Consider the following 19,857-nt stretch of genomic DNA (forward strand, 5'->3'; position numbering starts at 1 on the left):
GAGCGATTACAGAGTCTCCAACTTTTGCAAACTACCTAGAATATTAAAAAAAAAACAAAGAGGTATTATTGTTAACAAACTCAAATCAAACTAGAAGATAAAGTTTGTAATATAAGTAATATAAACATCAAATTAACAATTGTAAAAAATAACAATAGGATTACTCGGCAATAAGGAAGTCTCATATTTGTAAGAATTACCAAACAAAAAGAAGTTTAATAGGACTCAAATATAAGCATATAACACCTACCTCCAGTGTATATATCTATACTGTATAATATAATGCTCTTGCTTAACCATAAACCATTTGACTTTTTTCTTTTGTTTTTTTACGCAACTTTAATTTATTTGTTCATAGTATTACATGAATTGCTGATTAATGATTTCTTTCTTTGTTTTTTTTTTTCCTTTTCTACAGCACTTAGGAGTTCATAGAATAATAATAATTATATCACTTATGAGTATCATGTCCTTATGATATGAGATGAATTCTGTTTATTTAGCTTTAAACGCTATACTACTTCAATATAATACTTTATTTCATTTGCTTATAAGATGTATGCATATTAAACAATCTTCGTCAATCGTCAGTATTGCAGGACATAATATGAAGATTCAAATACGAGGTTCACTTCTAGGAGCTTCAATCGAAGGGAGGGACCGAGATTGGGTTAGTCTCCAAACTGCAATTTCTTTGGTGTTTTTATATTAGTATGTTTTTTTGGTTGAGATTACGTTAATTCGTCACTATTGGTATTTTTATCCCAGGAAATTTGTACGCCTTTTAATTATGAAGTTCCTGAAACAGCTATTCAATTTCGATGATCCGGAGGCCGTAAATGAGCATATATAAGACTAGCTAATAAGGAAATTCCCAGGAGACCCAGGTTCAAGCCTCCTCAAGAGCAAAATCTTGTGGAGCATTCTTGGCTTGAATCCATGCCTAATAGACTTCGAGCCTGTCACTCTCGAGTGGCTTACCTGGTATACGTGATTTGCAGGCTATCACGTACATCCATAGAGTATTTAACACAATTTTACCTTTTTTTTCCATGGCTATCTTATGAGTTCATTTGTGTAAGGATTTCGCTAGGGTTCTGTGCAACTTTTTGTTTCCTTTCATCGTTACCCAGCATATAATGTTATTCTCACATAAGGTATATATAACTACACAGTACTAAATATTTCAAGATGTAGCAATACGACTATAGTATACTTTATATATGGATTTTACTCCATATATAAAGAAGTACATGGGATCATTTAGAGCAAGAAGAGATTGTCGTATAACAAGTTACCCTTATGAAACACTCAAATTCTTATTTATAACTGTTAGTAACTTACCGCAATCAACGAGAATTTTTAACTCTTTCAATCGATATTAAAGACTCCAAATTCTACACATATTACATCGTTCCGAAAGACTCTCTTAGAAAAAGTGTAAGGAAATTGAATATACACAAATGGGATTGACAATAAAAACACCACAGCGAATCGACCGTTATTTAGTGTATAGGTTATTGCAAATTTCCTGTTGAGTTAAGACGGTGTCCTCTGTTTTTCGGAAATGTAATTTAGAATTTTTGTAATGTAGTTGTTTGTTATAATGTATAAATGATTAACAAAAGCTCTACTTGATTTGGTTTATTTTAAAACATTATCACGCGTAAAATGCTACCTAGAATTCGTAAAATAGACCCAAAGTCCAATTCAAACTCTACCTAAGTTGGGATTTAGAAATCTTATAGTCTTTTGTGAGAAAAAAAAAATGCTTAATCCAAGATATGAAATTATTTCTTCAATTTATCAAAAAAAAAAAAAAAAAAATTCTCCAAAATTTGTTTAAGAATAATTATACTTCAGTGTATAGTAAGGTTAATTATACAATGCCATCTGAATATTTTTTTTTTTTTTTTTTTTTGATTTTGACACAAGAAGATTAGGAAATAGGAGGGGAACATGAAACCTTCCTAATACAAATGTCTAAAACAAAATAGGTAAACAAATGAAGGGGCGAATTCTTAGGTCGATTTATCAAAAACAAATGACTAAAAAAACTGATTTTGATCCAATTTTTTTTATCAAGAAAACATTACCTTATTGCGCAAAATTAGTCTCAACAATTCGAGTATTGTCAACGAACAGTTTAACTCCGCTCTATTCAGATAAATTCAGGTCAAATCTTCACAAATTAACTCTTACTTCAACTTCATTCAGTTTAGTTCGGGTCAACTCTATTCAGTTTTCAGATTAGTTTCTACCAGCCAAAAAGAATTTGGACTTAATTTCAATTCTAATAAGTTCAATTCAGTTCAGATAACTTTAGTTTAATTCAGTACAATTTTGTATTGCATATAAGTTCAATTAGATCAATTCAGCTCATCTCCATTAAGTTCAATTTAAATCAGTTTCACCAATTTCAGTCCAAAAGAACATGGCCTACTGCTTTTAGTTCAACTCCTATAAATTTAGTTAAAAAAAGTTACTAAATTTATATCAATTTTTCTATAAGTTAAGCGATAAGTTCAAATGAGGTCTTATAAGAAAGTATGCTCTTATAAGTTAAGTTCATTTTCTATATGTTCAGTTCAGCTTAATTAAGTGCAAAGGACCAGAGCATTGAGTATTATTACATCATAATCAGAGATTATTACAAATTGGCCCGGGCATCGCCCGGGCATTAAATCTAGTATATATATATATAAGAGAGTTTTTTCGAGCGATTCTAGAGCGTCCACATCATCAAAAATTAATTTAGGAAAGTTTCATAAATAATATTTTCCACATAAAAACTAAAGTGGAGAATCTTTTAATTATTATAATATCTATATTTTCTATTTATATTCATGAGAAGTTTCTAATTTTTATATAAAAACTTTGACATTTCATTTGGCAAAAAAATGTTGTTATACAAATTATGAAGATAATATAATTAGATTCGTGGTAAAAAATGCTTTCATTAGAGTATAGATTTCATATGATTTGCACATACGAGTATTAAAGATGGTGTACTTCTTTTAATATGTTATATGTCCCACATTGAAAAACAATGTTAGTGTGGTGATTATAATACGTACTCCCTCCCATTCAAAATAAACCTCCCTATTTCCTTTTCCGTCTATTCACAATAAACTCCTTATTTCCTTTTTTGGTAAATGTTTGTGTGGTCCAAATTTAATTGTATGGTGGGGTAGTGTATTTGTGTGGTTCAAATTTAATTGTATGGTGGGGTAGTGTGTTTCCTTAATATTTGTGCCAAAATGAAATGGGAGGTTTATTGTGAATGGGAGGGAGTATAAATTATATAATTGTCCCACATCGAAAGATTAACATAAGGTGGGTGATCCTATGAATATAAATAGGAGTCGTCACCAACCAAAAACCTTTTGAGTCTCTTAAGTATTGTTTTGGAGAGCTCTTAAGAGTGTATATCATTATCTTCACAGTATGATATATACATATTTTTTCTATATTATGTATTATATTCAAGTGATGTTTATAATCTTTATATAAAAACTTATACATCTCATTTGCCAAAAAAAGTATTTATAAAAAAAACGTACGAATATTAATAAATAGTACTCCCTCCATTCAAGATCAAATACAACATTTTCATTTACACACTTGCCAAGACACAAATTACAACGTAAATATCTTTAAGTTTACATTATAAAAAAATTTAAAATTTGATATTCTCATTGTATTTTATAGGTGAATCAAATAAGATCCCACATGACCATGTTTTGTCTTACATATTGCAAGGAATTGTAAAGATTCTATTCGTTTATGAATAGTGTAAAAAAAAGAATGTTGTATTTGGTCTTGAATCGAGAGAGTATAGTATTTGCTCATTATTATTAACCCGGGTTAGATGTCGAATTATGTGCGAAAAAGATGGTGTATTTCTAAGTATGTTATTTGTCCCACATTGAAAAATATGTTGGTGTGGTGAATATATTACATATAAATAATAGAATTGTCCCACATCGAAAGTTTAGCATAAGGTGGGTGATCATATGATTATAAATAGAAGGCATCCTTAGAACCTAAATACCAACCCAAAACCTCCTGAGTCTCTTAAGCATTGTTTTGGAGAGTTCTTAAGAGTTTATATCATTATCTCCACGATATGATATATATTTTTTATATTATGTCCAAGTTATGTTTATAATTTTTATATAAAAACTTATACATCTCATTTAGCAAAAAAGTAATATAATTTTTTTTTGAAAAATTATATAATTAGATTCGTGGTAAATAATGTTAGCATTAGAATATAGTATCATATTATTTGCATATATTTTAATTACGATAAGAAGATAAAAAAAATGTACTATACGAATATTAATAAATAGTATAGTATTTGCTTATTATTATTAAACTGGGTTAGATCTCGAATTAGGTGCGAAAAAGATGGTGTATTTCTAAGTATATTGTTTGTCTCACATTGAAAAATAATGTAGGTGTGGTGAATATACTACATATAAATAGTTGAATTGTCTCACATTGTAAGAGTATCATGAGGTGAGGGAGGTATCACATGATTATAAATATGAGTCATATTTGAAACTTAGGGGTATCAACCCAAAATCTTTTGAATCGCTTAAAAATTATCTTAGAGAGTTCTTATAAGAGTTTGTATTAACGGCAAACCTTAGTTACAACAATACCATACAAATATTAATCACGTAGATATTTATAAAAGCGATTATATATTACTATATTAGTGATATTATAATATTTATTTTAAGACAATCAATAGTATAATAACTTTATTTAAGACAAAATCATAATTAAAAAATAAAATGGGTGCTAAATATACATAAATTTGTTTGTGTCATATAATGATAATCTCTATACTAAAATAGAAAATATATGAATTATAATACAATCAAGTGTTGCATAAAAAGATCTTAGCTTGAATCCACAAACAAATCAATAATGAGCTTTTTTACTTTGATAAATAGTAGAATTAAATCTTTATAACTTTCAAATATAGGTAATTATTATGCCTCATTACATTTGAGTAACTAAAATACATCATAATTTTTAACCATTAATCAAAATCGCACTTTTTTAAAAAGAAAATATTTTGCATTTGTTTATACATTTTATTGCTCCCTCAATTACATCTTAAAAGTCGTGTTAGGAAAAAAAATGTAATTTAAATCATATCATTTGCATTTAATTATGACAAAAAATGGAAAAAAAACGTACGAATATAAATAGATAGTATAATATTTTCTCATTATTAAATCGGGTTGGATATCGAAATAGGTGTAAAAAAGATGGTGTACTTTTTCGTGTGTTATTTGTCCCACATTGAAAAATAATGTAGGTGTGGTAAATATACTACATATAAATGATATAATTAGTTGAGTTGTCCCACATCAGAAAATTATCATAAGGGTGGGTGATCTTAAAAATTAATTTAGGAAAGTATCATAAATAATATTTTTTGATGTAAAAAATAAAGTGGAGAATCTTTTAATTATTATAATATTTATTTCCTATATTATATTCAAGTGATGTTCCTAATTTTTATATAAAAAAAATTTACATTTCATTTGGCAAAAAAATATCGTTAAGAAAATTATGAAAATAACATAGTTTGATTCGTGGTAAAAATGATATCATTAGCGTATAGATTCCATATAATTTGTACATATATAAAATTGTGTACTTCTTAGTATGTTATATGTTCAACGTTGAAAAATAATGTAGGATTATATAAAAATAATAGAATTGTCCCACATCGAAAGATTAACATAAGATGTAGTGGTCTTATGATTATAAATATGAGGCATCATTGGAACTTAAGTATCAACCTAACATCTTTTGCGTCTCTTAAATAAGATGTTTTGACTTTTGATCATATCTAAATAAATGATTAGACATAAGATGTAAATATTAAGACCTTATAACCAATTTTTTTTACTAAAGTTAATTACCCCGTTGCAATGCACGGACATCCAAACAAGTTTCTACTATGCACGAGTACAAAATATGCTAAATGAATTCTTTCAATTTATTTTCTCTCAATTTACTTTTAAAAAACAATACTATATTATATTTTCTTCGTTCCATTTGTTTCTTTACGTTTGCTTTTTCGACACGATTTATTAGTAAGTAGAATCTCCAATACAACTTCTAATATATAACATAAAAGATAGTCATGTGAGATCTTGTTTAAATCGTCTCACCGAATGGATTATGAAAATCAAACTTTTATAATTTTTAGTAATATGTAGCTGAAGATATGAAAAAAAAGGAAACGTGCATTGACATATTTGTATAAAGAAAACGTAAAGAATCAAAAAGAAAACGTGCATTGACATATTTGTATAAAGAAAACATGCATTGACATATATTTCAATTCCATTTACTTACTTTTTTATTTTCAAATAAATCTACAACATCCGATCGATCCCATATTTAATCCGAACCGTTGAGAAATAATGGAAAAAAGATGGAGATGATTTTTACTCCAAAATTTGAACGCAACAAAAATTGTGCTAATGTAGGATTCTTTCGAATTTGGATCACCTTCATTTCCTCTCTAATACAACCATTATTTTAATATATTTTCTCTCTCACCATTCATTAAAACTTTATTTTTATGAAATGATTACAAACATTGGATCATACACAATATTTGATCCGGACCGTTAATAGAAAATAAAGGTTCACTTCTTTTGAGAAAATGAAGAGTTCTAATTGTTAGGTACTACATATTATTTGGGGGCTATGCTTATTCATGGATATGATTTACTCAATCATGGACATGAATGACCATTATACCCTTGTCAATTTTAATCCTCACAAACTAATCAATTCAACTCCGTCCAACAAACCACCAGCCGTCCTCCACCCCTGCACACCTAGACTGTAACACCCCCCATTTATTCTGGAGCCTTTAGCAAGACATTCCCAATAAATATGACTGTTACCATCTCGGTTGCCCGAGGTAAATGATACAAATTAAAACAAACCAAAGTACTTTAATAACTTTAACTGAATTAACGGTTTTAATACATTGTCAACCGATTAAATTTAAACCTTAACATTACAATTTACTACGCAGCGGAAATTACATAATTAAAGTTGTATAAGTCACTAAGTGATTTAGACAACAACTATGGTCCAAGTCGAGCTCACGTCCCAATGCTCCCAAGTCAGCTAAGCTTTAGTACCTGTCAAATCTGCTCCCCATTATGGTTCATCACAGGTGTTCACGAATACACTGTCAACCACGAGGTTGAGTAGGATAAAATACATTATAACAACCAATCTATAATAATCCCACAACTGTCAATATGCCAAATTCTAATCTCAACTGTCCACATGTCACATCTCGACATCAACTATCCACGTTATCCACCAGAGACTAAGCCTGGGCCTTCCAATTATTCACACACGTTATCCACCAGAGACTAAGCCTGGGGCAGTCCAATAACCACTCACATTATCCACCAGAGACTACGCCTGGGGCAGTCCAATTCTTATAAACCATTCCACAATATAATCGTATAAAATATACACAACTCCAACAATTAACAATGTCACTCAATTAACTTAATTAAATAAGCAGTCATAAAACCAATCATCCTTCCAATAACATCCATGTATTTAAACACGAAAACAGATATAGTTGAGTAGATTATCCAACCTGGCAAGCAAGTCTCATAAAAGCAATCCGAGTAAATAGAAATCCAATTAACACAGCTTCTCACAACTCCGTCACCTAGACAAGTAATTATAATTACTATTTGTACAATTTAACTTGTTTATATAAATTAACTAGATTTCGTGCCCGTGCGTTGCACGGGTAATTAAAAAATGTTTATTTTAATCGAACTTATGGAAAATGTAAATACATAAATAGCATACGGATAAGTGAGATGGATAAGATAGATGTATTTTTGTATGCATATGCATGTAGGTTGGACTCCAACTTGCTAGTTGGTAAAATTATGAGGAATGATAATCATGACGTGTTAAATTGAAGTAAAATTCTACTTTTACATAAATCTCATAAGTCTAATCATGTTGATATATACAAAATTAAATGAATTTTAATCAAATCACGTTAGTGTACAACTCTACTTTCACGTTTGTACTAAACTTGAGATTATAAAAAAAAACTATGAAGTCACTTAGTTATATTATGTTACATAAAAAAAATACTACTATTACTCTAATAAAAAAGATAACACTATGATGTAGATCATTTTATTTTCAAGTTGAGTCGATGTTAATATGACGATCAAGCCATTGAGGGTACGTAATACTGCATTAGAGGGATGTACTTTTTTTTTCTTTTTTTTTTTTGTTGAAACTTTAATAATTAGCTTCCTCTCATCTCTTTAAATAAAAGAAATACTCTTTGTCTTTATTAACTAAGTAATCCGAAAAGACAATAATGATCTATGGTCACTACAATTAATAAAAGATAGTCTCCAATTTTTGTAAACTACTTCATTTATTTAAATAAATTTTAACATAAATATAAATGGAGATAATATTTAATGTTTTTATAGATAAAAATTGAAATCATGATTAATTAAAATAAACATAAATAAAAGATAAAAATTCATAAATAAAAGATAAAAATTTGATTTGTTAAGATATAAAATTATAATCATCACAAACATCCGTACACATCTCCAACACCAAACACTAAATAAATGTCATATATAAACTTCCGTGGACATCTATGTTGGTGTCATAGTTTTTTATTTTGTGTTCTGACTATATACTTGATCGTGTGTGGTTTCGTATTCGTTGCAGATATTATACCATCATTGCTCAATAGAAAAAAAAAAGAGTAATCTAATCCTTACGGCATATACACAAACTTAATTCATGACATTCAATTTAGAATTTAGAATTATTGGAGAATGGACGTTGACTCGACTACCGACTTCCATTATTTAATCAATGAGTCGAGTATTTATATTACAAAGGATTATACTTCTACCAGGAAACGAAATGCTAATGCAAATACATCAATAACATATCTTATACTAATTCTATCGAGATATAAACTTGATCACTTAATTGTTTCCTAGTGAAGTCGGAATTCGGAAGTCGGTAGTCGAGTCAACGTCCAATTCTCAAATAAGAGGTGAACTTTTAGCATAAATTGAACTTTAAGCATATGATGTAAATTACTCGCTCCTTTGTAATGATCAAGATGAACTTTTGGCTCAAAATTGAAGTAGATGGAATTATAGAAAGCCTTAATTGCAGGCTTAGAGTTTCGATGGAGAACGGCGAAGAAATTTTGCTCAGGAAAATGATATACTATGTGGTTATCCTTTTAGGAATGCCGGTTTCTTTATTATAAAAACTGTAATTTCTGTTGGGCCCAACAATCCAGAAAAGTTAACGACATCAATTTAGAGTCCCTTAACAGTAAAAATTAAACGTTAAAGTCCTTAACTGGAAAAATTTGCAAAGTCGGAGTCCTTGTCTTACCCTTAACTCATAAATATATACACATTCCATCTACCCATCTTAAAAATATTTAAATTCATGGTTTTAAAAAAAAAAATTGTTAAGATTTATACACATTCCATCTACCCGTATTAAACTTCTATCACTAAGAGATATGTCTAATCCTTACAAAACTACTTCATTAAATATATGTCTAACATGTATGCTCCAAAAAAATATTTGTCTAACTTATATAGATCCAACTTTACAATTTAATGAAAAAACATGCATACATGTAATGCTTAAGAGCATCAACGAATGTGAATACACCAAAGAAACAATACGATTGATAACTAAAAATGATAATAGAATATTAACTATATTTCTCTCACCAAGAAAAAGAAAATAAAGATAACAAATAATTGAAGCGGGGCAAGACTCTATCTTGTACTCCGTCTTATCAGTAATGCATCAAATTTGTGAATCGTCTCTGACTTGCATGCCGGTAAAATCGTAAGATACGTATAGTAATAACAAGGCTTTTAATAAGATCCCATCAAATTCATACCAATTGCGTATACAAAGATATATATGACGCTGATCACTTTCGTATTACTCCGTATCAAATATAAGTGCTTCTACTTAATAACCATGATCGATCGTTATTCTTCTTTTTTATCACTCTGTTAAAAGAAAATAAACAGAAGGTTAAAAAACTTATAATTGCAAGCAATAAAAGTTAAAACCATGTGTCATGTACGTCATAGATGAAGAAAATACAAAAAAATAAAAATGAAGCACAATAAAAATAACAAAGATCACAATGTGAAAGTTGTACATGAGTATATTTGTTGGAATAGATAGGTACATAGGGTATATATATAAAATAAGGTAATATTGGAGTGTTTGGTTTAGTTTTAATCATACTGTTGGAAAATAAGGACTAACCTTTATGCGGAAGCTATCGGATCGTTGTGCTCGCTAATTGTCCACTACCGTACCTCGTACCTCCGGCGGCTACTAGAGTCCCGGAATATGTTCACAACCCAAATCCCAAGTCCCATATTGATGGTGGACTTAGCAACTAGAGAAGTTGTTGTTTTTGTGTAATGCATCATGTGAATATGTGTGTGTTTTTTTCTGTATACACAATATGGTCTTATAAGCTATTTATAACCTCACATAGAGGAGTTACAATGGCACCATAAAACCCCTCATAAACACCCTTTAAGTCACACATAAATGTGGTGAATAATGCCATACTAAATGGGGTTATTATTAGCATTGTAATAAGGATGAAGTAGTAACTCACATAGTTAATGTGGCTGTTACGAATTTCAATACTCCCACTCGGCCACACAACCGAGACAATGCTCCCACTTGGCCACTAATACAAGGATATAATACACTTGGTCACAAAGTCAAGGTAATACATCTACTCTATCACATAGATAGAGAAAACACACTCACTTGGTACACAACCAAGGTTATCACAAGACAATAAACCAAAACAATCTCTGATGCTTCATACGGGAAATGAGGTGTGCGACCAAAACGTAACAAAGTAATGTTATATTAAGTTACCATCAAAACTAACATCACATTTTCACATTATCAATACCCCAAATCATTCAAACATCACCGTTAGCATACACAATCCCCATATGCTATCATAATCATTTAGTTATATACACAATATAACCCCTGGCCAGGAAATTATGGTGAAGTTGAATTGATCATTCCTTAGACACTAATAATAATCCATCTCAACTTAACTGATTTCCTAACATGATCCATTGAACCTTAATCTTTTAGGTCCTTAGAATTCATATTAAAGTAGCAACATCAAGAATTAACTTCATATCATAGCTCCAAGTCAAAGGGCATCGAACAAAGTTGGACAACACAGTCCATAGGATCACACAGTGACAAAGTAGGGAATCATTTGTCACTCCTAACGGTCGACTTACTAACACACATAGTATGATATATGTGTCACAACATAGCTCCCACTACAATGGGCATATCACGCTTCTATGTCGTGCGAATCATAAGTATAGATACTACTCAAGTATCTAACCCAAGCCACTAAATTGATATACATAATATCCAATCTGACACTTGTGATTCGGTCCAAAGCTTTAGTATGAAAATAGGGTGCCTTCTCATACTTCGACTACAAAAGTCTCATCTTAGACCTACTAAGGCGACTATATAACGAGTCAATATCTTTCCATACAACTAATGTACAAAGATAATCTCCAACACTCACTAAGTGTTAACGTGACTCAGTCTCATCTTGCCCACTACACAAGTGTCAAGGCGGTTACCTGTGTGATTAGGTAATCTAAAAGCTTGGTGATATCTTATGTGCCTCATCATGCAACAAATACATATGAACCATTTCTAAAAGATACAAAATCTTTTATCCAAAAATGTCCATCATTAAACACATCCAAACTCAACAAGATTAAAAATTAAGTTGACTTTTTCGCACAATTAGCTCAACACATGAACTAATTAAGAACACATCTTATAAAATAATGCGCCAATCATCTTGTTTGTTAATCTTACTTGATGACAACTCTTAGTCCCACACAAGAACTAATTTACTCTTACCACAAAGGTAAAAGTGAAAAACACTTGATTACATATCATTGTACGTGTAGAGGATTGATTAGGTAACAAATACTTATCAATCACAAATTGACGTTCAACCATGTACTAAACAAGGTACACGTCAAAATGTCAACTACACTAGAATAAGAAACAATACTTAATCGTTTCTTACTTTTGAGCATAGGTTTAGACATAAAACTTTATTTTTCTTCTTAATACCAATATGCCACCCATTAACAAATTAAAGAGAAACTTATTCTCCTATATAATTTTGACATAACCAAAATTATTCCACAATTCCAATTAAATCATCACACAAATGATTTATGAAACTTGAAATAAATATGGAAGAATATTCAACACATGAATAAGCTTGAAGGACGCAAAGATTTATCATCTTAATCACTTGAGATAAACTCAACTGATCAATCTATGCATATAGGCTTTTCTCGAGCAACTTGGTACGAGAAAATAGTCTTTACATCCATTTGAAAACAAAATCCAAAAAGATAATCAAAGCTTAGAAGAAATGGGAACAAATCCCAACATTTGAGAACATATCTCTAAATAGTCTTAAACCTTATTGTCATAACCATTTATTGTCACAATATCTATTTACTCTCATAATAACAATGCATTCTTTATTACTTGGCGAAAACTCTCACTTACCCAAAAGTGATAGCTCCCACTTACTAAAAGTGGTACAAAAAAAACGAATAGAAAGAACAACTCCCACTATTCTCCATAATGAGCAAAACACCTTAAGGATCGACCTTATGTTAATCCTTAAAACTTGACACACAAGTTAATATTTGCTCATTACTAGACAAACTGTCATCGTTACCTTGGATCATGGAACTACTCCCACTATCCAAGCATGAAGAGAAGTTAAACTATCCTTGGTGCCTCAACGGGTTCACAAAATTCTCCCACTCACCAAGAGATAGTTTTGCATTGTAACGAATACAATACAAATGTCTACTAGGCTTCGCCAACACTTAGAAACACATCCAAGTGAATAAATGTTATGGGTCACTTGACCACAAAGTTTGACAAATGTTAAGACATGAATGATCAATCTTATATCCAAAACTTATTTGGAGCGAGGAAAATTTCCTTAAAAACATATTTATGGAATCCTCCCTAATCTATAAGAAGGAAAATTTGATGATCGTTAGACGACACTTAACCTCTTGTTGTAGCAATTAGGAATTGTAAGATCAACGCACATATTTTTCCTGATTTACACTTTGAACATATCAAAGAGTTATTCACAACCAACACATTTACTAAGAGTTCTGACTCTAAGTTCAAAGACGGTTTTTCACTTTTATCATAAACTGCTTGAACATATCAAACACTTTATAAAATGACAAAATAATGGATACAAAACCCATTGCGTGAATCATCTCAAAAGAAGAGGAAAAATAACAGTCTCATGATGCTCCTTAACATTTAACTACCCACAATTAAAAATAAAAATAGATTGAAATATAAAAGTTAGAGACAATGAACATACATGAAAATGTAATCAAAGAGATGAATCAAATTAAAAAATAACGCGGTGAACATATATATTATGACCAAACACATAGCCATATCAAACTATTAACAAGAGGTTTAATAAGTAGAATCCGTGATTTTCAATAAACTCATTATTGAAAAATAACCATGCACTCCAAGTGCGTAGAGACTTAACAAATCAAAGTAGCACAAAGCCTCTTTGAATTATCCATCAACAAACAATGGATTAAACAACGAGTTATAAAAAATTCTCGCCCCGTTTCTAAATCCACAAAGGACAAGAATTAGTAGCAGATGCAAGAAACAAACATATAACTCGAATTGATGGAGAAGGATGTCATTTGGCTCGAAACTAACATGAACCAAATTTATAGTATCTCCATACTATTCTCTTGCCGACACTAAGTCCGACATATTAAACAATACCACATATTTGTACTCATAGTAAGAAAAAACTTAAACCATTAACAATCATATCGAGAGACATTAGCGCCAAAAGGCACTCTTTTCCTGTCTCGATAAATTTTGAGACTTTTACTAAGGATTGAGCGTGTTGACTATGACCCATTAAGAGTTTGCTATTTTTCTAATCCCAGAATCGGATGGCAAACAAATCGCCATGGAAAAAATAAATAAACTCTTACGTCAGCCAATCGCGTGTTTAAAAATCATTTCACGTAAGATAAATAAAACACTGTGACAATCCTCAAATTCTCCGGGTCAAGACACACACTCTTGTACCCTACGTCAAAACGAATCTGACTTACACATTAGTCTCACGCTACACAAGCGGTAAGACATGTCTCAAAACTAATTAATAGGTCTACATACAAAATAACACAATTTTACATGCATAAAGTTTACTATATTTGAACAAATACTGGTAAGGAAAAACAAATTCTCATTATCCTACTCATTAGAAGGATATTTAACCTCGATCATATAATAATGATCACAATTTCTCAAATCGTGATTTTAATAAGATGCTAAATCTTATCAGTCTAGTGATCAAAGTTCTAACCGCTTCACTATGGTGAACAAATCACCAAAAAACACTTGTTGTCATACACAAGTATATGGATTAAGGCACAGTTCCAAATTAAATTATCAAAATTCCTTCATTTATATTGTTCGTTCGAAAATTTCGCTAAGCTCATAATCATCACAAACGCCATAGACGAGAAATTTCAACAATTTAATTAACTCTTAAGAATAAATGAAACGAAATCATTAATCTTTAATAAACAACTAAACAAATTAGTCATTCACCCTTACAAATACCGCTAAACAAATTAGCATGTATAATAATATCACTTTGATATTAGACAAATACTATGCAAAACAGATTTGCACATTGTTAAAATTTTTTTTTAAAAAAAAAAAAAAGTTGATCATAACATATATGATAATTTTAATGAGTTATTGATACACAACTAATATGTATTCAATTCTTTCTCATCTTTCATGTAAAAACTAATTTTACATGTACCTTATTATATATCACTATGATATAAATATTTTCGTAAAACAAATTTACGATAATTATTATATCACAAAGATATAAGCCATGTATGTGAGTTATAAAATCTCATGAACTACAAATGTCAATAAGATATGTTTTTTTATGTAATACAAAATTACACAATTTTCACAAGATAAAAATAAACAAAATGAATTCGTAATGTATCTCGCAAAATAACATACACTTAATTATGAGTAGCATATACAAATCGAACACGGAGTCGAACATTAGTATTTCTCATACTCATAAATTTTGCTAGCCAATTGCTCAAAACAAAAAATGTCACTAAGACGTACAAAATTTACATACAAGGATACATTTTCCATAACTTATAAAATATCACTTAGATATTTATCATTTACACGTAAAATAAATGTATGAGACATACTCATAAAATATTGAATATAAAATTAACTTCACTAAGAAATTTAATTATGCATATAAAACAAATTTATATAGTTCACATTTATTTTCCTTATATGAAACATATTCATATAATGGTACCTTTAACCAAACATATTGGTATATCATAATATTACAAAGATATGTAATCATGCATATAAAACTTATTTATATGACTTACATTCAACTTTATATGAAACATATTCATACACTTGTTAAAAAAAAAAAAATTACACAAAAATTCATATAAGACAAAATTATATATATACTTATAAATCTAGCTAGATAAATTAGCGTAGAAAGAATTTTACGAAATATATTCATAAAATGTTATAGGGTATATATAAAATCACTAAGATATTATAAATATGAAACAAATTCAAGTACCTAAATTTTATTTTATATGAAACGAATTCATATATACACAAAGTTTTGTCAAAACAAAATAGCACTACACCAATATGATAAAACATTATGTACGACATATGGAGTAAAGCAGAAGGTCAAGCAAGGCCGGTCAAAACAAAATATTTACACCTTAATTTAATGTCATAAGACAAGATTAATGCCTCATTAATTTCTCCTTCCTTACCGATTTTCCATCTTCACATAGAAGGAAAAATAATACAGCCACCATGGCTACTCTACACAAGAGGAATCATGGCAATATATTCACCATGTCATGGATTGACAATAAAATTGCTCTCCAAGGCGAACGAATGACATGGATATCAGCCCCGACTCCGGCATTCGACTCAGGCATACCAACCTCGTCAATCGTTACACACTTAGATCATACGATTGAACGGAACCGGAATGGCATGACTTTTAGAAGCGTGACACACACGCATCACCACATTCCAGCGGCTACAATAAGAAGATGATGACCACGTAGGCCATTCGAACGGGTTGTTCAGTGTAGCATATCTGTTGAATCAGGCCAGCAACAATCGCGAGAAATGGGCGTACGAATTGTTGACGACATCACGAACAGATGCAATGATGAACACGACGCACACATGTCGGTCTCAATCGCCATTGCCAACAACATATGCCAGCTTAGTCATGTTCTATTTCTATCAAAAGTGAATCAGTCGTCGAGGCAATTCGGCCGGAAAATGACCACTAAGGTCGATGGGGGAATAAAAAGGTGTCAGACATGCCACATAGGTCATGTTCATTGACACATGAGTAGGTTGCATAGTTTGGTGGGAAAAACAAGTCTATATAACGCAGCAAGCAACAATGAAACAACTCGTATTACACATTTTTTTTACTACTGGAATTGCTGTATGGTTTTATCGCAACTTATGTGCCAGTATACTATATATGCGGTATATATAAACGAATTATAAATACTCTCCATAAAAATTGTAAAAGTAGGGATAGTAGCAAAACACATTTGCTCTGATACCACTGTTGGAAAATAAGGACTAACCTTTATGCCGAAGCTATCGGATCGTTGTGCTCGCTAATTGTCCACTACCGTACCTCGTACCTCCGGCGGCTACTAGAGTTCCGGAATATGTTCACACCCCAAATCCCAAGTCCCATATTGATGGTGGACTTAGCAACTAGAGAAGTTGTTATTTTTGTGTAATGCATCATGTGAATATGTGTGTGTTTTTTTCTGTATACACAATATGGTCTTATAAGCTATTTATAACCTCACATAGAGGAGTTACAATGGCACCATAAAACCCCTCATAAACACCCATTAAGTCACACATAAATGTGGTGAATAATGCCATACTAAATGGGGTTATTATTAGCATTGTAATAAGGATGAAGTAGTAACTCACATAGTTAATGTGGCCGTTACGAATTTCAATACATACATTATTTATATTTATTTATTATATTTATTTTGAGTTTTTTATTCACTAAAACTCATGCAAATATATTATGTATGATAAAAAATAGTTTGATTTACTAATTATTTATTTTAGTATTTTAGAATAGTTGGAGTCTCTCAGAGTACCTGAAAAAAGCCTCTTTTATATATATACTAGATTTAATACCCGTGCATCGCACGGACCGCTTGTAATATCATGTTTTTAAAAGAACATTGAATACATACTATAACAAACTCCATTCTTGTCATGAAAGGACTCAATTCTACCGTGTGTTGATTGAACCACGCATTCTAATACATTAATCGAGATGTTTAGTTAAAGTTAATTCTATGAATTTCACGACTTTACTGACCCAACACAAAAAACTTGACTCGAAGCTGGCCCTCACCCGAGTAAAGAACCTGAAACCCGATTCAACATGACTCTATTTAACTCGACCCAAATGTTTATTCCCAAATAACTTGATAACAAATCAACCCAAAAATAACCAAACCCTGAAATGACTCGACATGACCGAACTTTTGCTAATCCTAAATACTCGACCCGAAATTACTCGACTTGAAATCGACTCTGTTACCCTTTCCCTACGTCTACTGCCAAGTTATGCATTAAGGACGGCCCCTAACAAATTTTTTTTTCATTAAATACTGTTACGTTCACAAATTTGCAAGCTAAAATAGAAATAGCTCCAAAATTACTCTGATCTTTGTAGTCATTCGTAATGTTTAAAATTTGACTATTAGTAGCCGTTTAAACTAGAGTAATTTAATAATTACACCCTTTTATAAACCACTTTTCTAAAATTACTCCCTTATGAAAACTTTTTAATAATTTACTCCCGTAAAATGTTCTCAGGTTAAAAATTGCACCCAAATGGACTTTCCGGTGACTTATTCCGTCACTTTTCAAATTTTCAGTTTTAGCGCCTAAATTTATGACCAAAATACCCCTAGATACCCTTTTACATCTCCTCGGCAGACCTCCAACATCCGCCGCCCTCATCGCTCGATCCGACCACAACCACCCCAACCCAACCTACCACATCTCATCGCCATGCCGCCGCCGCCGTCCCCGACCACCACCTCGCTCTTTAACAAATCCAATACCCAACAAACCCTTTCCCCATCTCCCTGCCTCCATCTCCATCTACCTTCATCAACAACCCAAACCCGACCAACATACCCTCTGCCTCACCTCCGACAACCACCTCTCACACCCGGACCCACAACCCCATCCCCATTGACAACCACCCTTCCACCTCATAAGCTAACGATATTACCCCAATTACCCAGAAATTTGGGACGATGAAGAGCCTTGTTGCTGCGTTTTTGAGAGCTCCGTTTGAAGAAAATAAAAGAAGGAAAAGGCAGGGGCAAAACGGTCATAAAATATGACTTTTCACCGGAAAGTCCATTTGGGTGTAATTTTTAACCTGAGAACATTTTATGGGAGTAAATTATTAAAAAGTTTTCATAAGGGAGTAATTTTAGAAAAGTGGTTTATAAAAGGGTGTAATTATTAAATTACTCTTTAAACTATTTACATTCTCATGTGACTGTACATGAAATTTCTATGTAGTATGCTTACATACACTAATTACATATTTGAGATGGTTTACTATAATTGCTCAATACATCTCTCGTGCTCCATGAAAATCCTAGCATTTCTTTCAGCCCAAACACCGTACTTCCTTTACACTGAATTACACATGTTCAGATTTTTAAATAAACGTTTTCAATTTGTAACCATTTGAAACATCAATAGTAACAGCTAATTCATACTTTATCTGTCCCGGTCATTTGTTTACTATTTCCTTCTAAGGTGTCTCATTCTGATTCATTTGTATACCTTTCTATATTAGGCATTTTTCTAATGGATAATTTGATCATCGAACATTAAATCATATATTTACTAAAAAGTGGAAAGTGGTCACTTTTTATTTCATCGCAGATAGATGCATACGACGGTCTTACAATAAAATTTGAGTCAACAATATTATTAAAATTTATCCACCATACAAAGATTAAATCATATATTTACTAAAAAGTGGAAAGTGGTCACTTTTTATTTCATTGCAGATAGATGCATACGACGGTCTTATAATAAAATTTGAGTCAACAATATTATTAAAATTTATCCACCATACTCCCGTTGATCAATGATTGTGTAGTAAGCAAAGCAAACACCAATATTGATTCATTCTCATGGATTCATGGCAATTGATAGAGTAGATAGTATGTCAAATACGACTGTACTTACAATTTGATCAAACACTAATATTGATTCATTGTCATGGATTCATGGCAACTGATAAAGTAGATAGTATGTCAAATACGACTGTACTTACAATTTGATTATTTCTTGCAGTTACGAATTACGATATAGTATAAACATCACCTGTAAATCTGATTTTTGTATCTATTGAAATTATTTTCCCCAACACATTATTAGTAGTATTGTGGACAATGGGCCCACGGGGGCGCTTGGGAAGGAGAA

The sequence above is a fragment of the Silene latifolia genome, chromosome X (genome assembly GCF_048544455.1).
Source record: "Silene latifolia isolate original U9 population chromosome X, ASM4854445v1, whole genome shotgun sequence".
Taxonomy (NCBI): Eukaryota; Viridiplantae; Streptophyta; class Magnoliopsida; order Caryophyllales; family Caryophyllaceae; genus Silene; species Silene latifolia.